Source organism: Sciurus vulgaris (assembly GCF_902686455.1).
Source record: "Sciurus vulgaris genome assembly, chromosome: 9".
Taxonomy (NCBI): Eukaryota; Metazoa; Chordata; class Mammalia; order Rodentia; family Sciuridae; genus Sciurus; species Sciurus vulgaris.
In genome coordinates, this window is record NC_136469.1 from 80,089,452 (window position 1) to 80,096,541 (window position 7,090).

Here is a 7,090-nt window from a genome sequence, read left to right on the forward strand (position 1 = left end):
ATTTTCCAGAGTATATCTGGTCTCTCGTTTCTCCCCTTCCTCCTGTTGAATGAATAGGAGAGTGACTCCTGTCCCAGATACTGGATCAGTGCCCTCTCTAAAAGTATAGTGGAGTGGAGGAGCAAGAGAGCTCTGGGATACAGGTTTCCAGAGTGACATTGGCCTCTTATCTTTTCTCCAGTCTCAGCTGCACCAAAGCCACAGTCTTTGTATTGTTGAGGGTCAAATTCTTGTCTGTGGCTGGGAGTATTGCTCGTCTAGCATGACAAGTTCCTAGGTTCCGTCCCCAGCACTGAAAAACAAAAACAAAGTCCTTGTCTAGGATAACCCTGGAAGTCCAAGACACCTGCTCAGGCTTTAGTCTACCTCAATCTGGAAGGTGAAAGATACACTCTTTGGGTCCCAGGAGGAGCCACAGCAGAGGGGATGGGGAAGATGTTGTGGGCAGTGATTAAATTTGGCAAACCAGATCTCAACACTCAGTTCTTCTATATGCACTTAGAAGTGAACCTCATCAAGCACACAAGCAAGTAGGATGAATGCCATTCAACTTCCAAAATTTTTTACTGTGAGTGTAATGCAAATGTTTGTAAATCACTGCTCTAATTTATCTGATGCCTCCCAAGAAATAATTAAGCAAGTTAATCTGATGGATTTTGCATATTTTATTCTTGTTATAGTAAGAGGGTGAACATGAATTGGGGTCATATAAAAGCCCTGCAAAAGCTGAACAGTGGAACTGAGGAAGAAAACAGCGCGCCTGTTAGTCATCTGAGCTGCCAATCCTCTCCCTTCGCAGCTCCGCAGAAATAGGAAGCAGTTGCCCCTGCGTTCCCGAGCTGCGCCTGCGGTGGCCTACCCCCTGCCTAACCTCGGTAGCTGGTCTCCGCCCAACGTGCATTCACAGCCAGTCTGTAGTGGGGTATGTGTGAAGGAGATCTCATTTCACTGTCTCTTCTTTTCCAGGCTTTACTCCCATAAGTTCCACCCAAAAGAGAGCGCAAACCTCTGCCACATTTTCTCTGGTGACTTTCCGAAAGGGGAATCACGCAAAGCCCCCTACTGGGGACATTCGGGTAGTCCACTCACAAGTCGCAGAATCTAGTCAAGGTCCACAGGACAACCGGATGCGCACCCATAAAGCAAGTGCACAGCGCCGTTTCCTGATTTTCACTCGTCCAGCGCGGCAAGCAAGGTCATGGAGAAGGAGCATGCTCCTTGCTATCTGCTGAGATAAAGTTAAAGGTCCTCAAAGACAAGTGTGCACTCATCACCACCTAATAGGGTATCCCAAAACTACCAGAGAGGATAATGGGTTTCACCTGTCTTCCAGGAGTCAGTTTGGTCTCTATTTCCTCAGGTTTACTTTCTCCAGTTCCATCCCCTTGGACTCACCTGCCTCAGTCACATGATTCCCTGGTCTCACATTCCATAGCACCATCACCTCAGGTTCTTCTTTCTTCCCAGCATCTGAGCTTTCTTTCTTATCAGGCCTTTCTAATTCTGTGAGAAAAACATGGACATGAATTTTGCTTACTTTTTCCATAGCTACAACTGTGATCTGGTTACTAGCAAAAGGAATTAATTCAAAGGAAGACAGAATTGCCATATCCTCAGGCTGTCACCTAAAACCTTAAGGAGAGAGAGGTCAGTGTGAGAGAGTCAGTGCCCACACTTTCCTTCACCTAAGGGACAAGCTCACTCTTAACAACCTTCCTTTTGGACTTAAGCTGAAGCCTGGACTTGTACATCCTATAGTACATCATGCTGGGATCAAGAGGAGGGCAAGAGGTTCTTCTTGGGGTAGGAATAGCAACCTGTGCAGTGAAGCCAGTCCTGGGAGACTCTGCAGACTGTGAAAGCAGCTGCTGCTGTGTCAGGTGGATCTTGCATAGGCTTTTGTTCAAGAAAGTCTCAATCAGGCCAAATCTCTGCTCCTGGAGATAAAATCACTCTGTGAGATTTGTCTGTCATAGGTTTGTTATGTTGTACACTTGGAAGGCCAGGCCTGGTTTTCTTGTTTGATCCAAATAAACAAAAGCCCAAAGGTTTTCAGAATGTTCTGAACAAGTTGCTTCAGACCTGATTTTAAAGGACTCTATGACCCTCCATTTCCTTTCCTGCCACCTTTATATGCTCTGGGAGGCCATGTCCAGATAACAATATGTACCACTTTTTACTGACCAAGTTCCTGGGGGACCCACCATAACCTCTAATGTTAGACCATTTTTAATGGAGGCTATTATGGACTGAATGCTGTGTTGTTCCAAAAATCATGTTGAAACTCCATCTCCTATGTGATGGTATGTGGAGATGGAAATTTGGGAGGTAATTAGGTCACAAGTGTGGAGTCTTCATAATGAAATTAGTGCCTTATAAGAAGAGACAGGAAAGACATGGCTTCACACACCCCTCCCCCACCCTCATGTGAGGAAATCAGAAAGAAGCTTCTCATCAGAGCCTGTCTGTGCTACTGCCCTCATCTCAGATGTGCCAGTCTCCAGAACTGAGGTATACATTTTTTTTAAGCACCCAATCTTTGGTGTTCTTGTTACAGCAACCTGAGTTGCCTAAGACAAAAACCTGTAGCCTTGTGAGAGGAGCAGGAGCTGATCTGTGAGACCCGAAGTCCATGTTCCTGCCAGGACCCTCTACTTCCTCCAGGCCTGGCATTCCACCAGCCCAGTTGGCAGCAACTACAACAGCAAATAGCCTGTGGCTAAAGGAGCAGGCTGAGCAGGTTGAGAAGATGGGAAGGGTGGGAAGGGCCTGCTGTGTGAGAAGAAATCAGACTAAGAGGGGTAGGAGAGGACACATGCAGGTGATGACGACGGTGTGGTTTAAAGGGCACATCCTGAGCTTAGGACTCTTTCACTTTCTCCCGGGTCTATTACCTTCCCCTGAGGAGGGAACTCTGGAAAGAGCCACCAGTAACTTCTCTCTTCTACATTTGTGGAGTAAAACGAGATCTTTTACGCTACTAAAAAGAGATCTTTTATGACCTGAATGAACCCAATGAAACCAGTCATTTGTCCCCCAAAAGCTCAGCTCCTGTGCTTTCCAACTAGCCTAGTGACTACATAGCCAACCAGAAGACAGAGCTCCCTGTGCTTGTTACACAGGGGTGCTGAATCATGATTTAAGATCATACCACCAGTCCTCCCCCAGAGCCCACTCTACTTTTTGTAATGGGTTTTGCCAATTGCATAGTCTGTTTCTAATAATATCAATATGAATATTCTGAGTATATGAGGAGAATCCCTGTATTTCCAGTCCTAATATCCTATAAGTAGGTGCCTTGGGAAGTAACTAGGAGGAGAGGAGGGTCTGTTAATCAAACAGCTCTAGCATCCTGGATGTTTGGTTTGTATTTAGAGAGACAGGTCATAAGCAAGTAGGCATTCATTCAAAAAAATGCATGGGTGGAGAATAAAGAGAAAGGAAACACAGTGTCCTCTTCTAGGCATCATTTTTATGCCAAATAGGAAAGGCGGGAAGAAAACAGAAGTGAGACCAAGCCTGGTACCAACAATAAACAGATAGGAAGCTACTGAAACAGCAATGCAAGTACTCTCCATTCACCAACCCATTCAAAGGCCATTTGTTCAGAAAGTAATTTGGTCAAAGCTGACCTCTCAGACAGTCTGAGAGCCAGTACACACAAACTGGGTTTTATTTTTTCCCCTGGTAAGGTACTTATTTTTCTTCAGTGTTAGCAGTGTTAAATGAGAAGAACAAAACTTGGAGATGCCGCTGTTAGGGCACAAAACTTGAAAGATGTCTTCAACAAAAGCACATTGATTTTTGCTTTGGTTTAGTTTCCCAACCCCCGCCTCACCCAAGGAAAGCCAAGAGAAATATTCCTTATATACATTTTCTGGGAAGTCAAAAAAGTGATTTTGGCTTAACCGAAAGAAAAGAAAGAAGAAAGAAAAGCACCCCCTTACTGTGGTCCCCATGAAGAGAATCATTTGTGAACAGTCAGTCCTTTTTGTTTCTTTCCATTTTTTTCCTAATTTCAAAATTATTAGCTAGAAAAATCTTGGACTGTTCATTCAGTAGTAATATAAAAATGTTTGATAAATCATAGTAAATAGGAACTAGAATTGAATTTTCCAAAATGCCACCACACAAATACACACAAAATAATATCTAAAATGGTGCACAGGGACCTAACACATAACTTATTTTGATCTTATATACACAATATGAAAATAATTTTGTTAAAGCTCATGATTTCCTATATTTGTTTTAACTCCAGTAAGTGACTCAGATTAGAGCAATGAAAAGACCTTCACTTAAATGAGATTTGAATGAGAAGTGGGTGGCTAGTATACATTCACAGATTTTGTTTTTTAAGGAAGAATTACCTAATGCAAACCATCCTGCAATCTGCCCTATCTTTGAAGCTCCTGTGTAAGCCTTAAGAGGAGGACTGAAGAAGACACAACATATAATTAAGAACTTTTTTGGTTGTAAATGAAGCAATTTCCTGCAGAGAACCACAGGGACATGCAATGAAACTCAGTCATAAGGGTCATCACTAAATGTAGTATTGTGACTTGATTATTGCTTAGTTGCTACCTTGTTTCTCATGGGTATATAGGGTTTCAAGTAAACCATGAGATCTTCAAAGGCAATCTTTTTCAGCATGTGCTGCCTTATAATCTCCTAATGCACAATGATGTAAATCCTAGATGAGGATCTTTATTAGGAATGGCTTCAAAAGATGCTTAATAGTTATTTAAATTTCTCCCAGAAGATATGCAAAGTTTAACCTTGAAAAGTATGTTGTAGTGCTGGCTGATTTGCTGTCTGTCATTTCCTCAATCAAGGGGCCAGAGCATTCCAGAAAGTGTGCTCGTGAGTTGGGAGAGTATGTGTGTGTATGTGTTTTCATCGTTTGCATTACCATAGCTCTTAATTACAGTAATCATTTTTGCAAATGGGCTTTGTTTTCTACTCCAGATCCCTGGTTTTTGGCAGGCTGCACCGGGCAAACACCTGTTGTCTGGTTATACAGAGAAACACCTGTCAATGGAGCCACTAAGTGCTGACATAGGGGCTGTCATCCGGGTCTTGGGAACCTTTGCGATTGTCAGAAGAAAGGAAGAGCACCTGCCTAGGGCCCAGGAGGGCCAAATGACAGCTTATTGACTTCTGACAGAAGATGTCGATGAATCCGTTCTCCTTCCTCTGCCTACTCCAGAGAAATGCAGCCTGGGGCCACAACATCTGTTAATGAGTGAATGAATGTGGTCTGATTCCAGGAAAATTGTTTTTTTTTTTTTTAAATAGACTGTAGTTGAATAGATATGAGCACTTTTCTGTGTGAATATGCAGCTGATAAGAGTGGAGAAGAGGGCGCAAGAAAAAGGAGAAGAAGCAAAGAGATGTTGACATGAAAAATGAGATAAAGAAGTATATTTTTTGCATAATAAATTCAGAAAATAACCATTTTGAGTGCATTGGTGGTACTTGTACTGGCACTGTGTAGAGGCAGGTAGATTTGGTTTAGTCTCACTGGAAAAGTCAGAATTGATTCCTGAAGTAATCAGTTTTTCTGTGACAGCTTAGATATTTGGATATGGCTTATATCCACATATGGAGAAAGAAGAGAACAAAATGGAAAATAGACTTGGGAAGGAGAAAGAGCAAAAATAAGAACCTCATATTTTTTTCAAAGATAGACTTTAGCAGCACCATTTATTTGTAGATGTCCTAACCTGTTATTCCCCAGGCTCAAGATGTATAGAAATCCATACAGGCTCAGGGAAACTTCTGGAACCTGTCTTATTCTGTGAAAGATTACCCACTCAGCTTGGTACCATAAGGATCCATCTGCATCTCTTTCCAGTTGGAACTGCTCTCGTGGTACTCTGTGGGAGGACCTGCCAGCCTGCCTTCTTCCTCAGGATGGATGCTGCTGCTCTCTTCTGCACCATTATCTTTCATACGACCATTCTCCCTTCCTCCTATTATGATTTTTTTCTATCTTGGGATGCTCTTGGCTTTAAAGACAAATAGGAAATGGGGATGGATGAAGAAAAAAAAAATCTCAACAGGAAGAAGGACTGAGAGGAGAAATTATTAAGGGAACTTTTAATCTTGGATTCATCCTCGATTTTCTTTTTCTTGTATTCCCTATATTCAATTAATCAGGAACTCCTTTTGGCTTTACCTTCCAAATATATCCAGGGTGCATATCTTTTTTACCATCTCCACTGCAATCACCCAGGTTTAAGCCACCATCACCTCTCACATGGTTCACTGCAATTATGTATCTCCTTGCTTTTGGCCTTGGCCTCTTACAATTTATTCTCAACACAGCAGTCAAAGCCATCTTTTTAAAAGATGAAAGTCAGTTTATACCACTCCTTAAAACCATTCATTACTTCTCATTTCACTCAAAATAAAAGCTGGACTTTTCCTAGTGACCTTCAAGCCCCTACCTGGTCCCAGCCCCCCCCTCTCAAGCCATGCTGGCTTCTCTGCAGTTCTTCCAGCTCAGCAGTCACTCTCACTTCCAGTGTTCACAGAATCCACTTCCTCTGCTGGGACTGCTCTTCCCCTATATATTTGACTGACTCCTTCACCTCCTTTAAGTCTTCATTCAAACATTTTCTTCTCAAATATCACCTGAGCATGCACTATAGAATTACACCTTCAATACAATCCTTCATCCATGGTACTTTTCTTTTACATTTTTTTCTGCAATGATTTTTTTAGACTAACAAGCTTTACATTTATAAAGAACTTCATTTCAGCATTTTAAAAATGCTTTTAAATTTTTAGATGGACACCATACCTTTATTTATTTATTTTTATGTGGTACTGAGAATCAAACCCAGTGCCTCACACATGCTAGGCGAGCATGTTACCCCTGAGCCCCAACCCCAGCCCCTGCAAAGATTATTTTTTAATAAAGTTATAGAGCCTCTTTTATAAACCAGGCATTCTAACCAGGTATGAATTCATTTAATGCTCATAACATCTTAGGAAATAGGCACTATCATCTTTTCTCTTTTTGTTCTTTTAAAAATGAGGCACTCTTGCAACTTCACTGCACTTTATCACCTCCTAACCTACT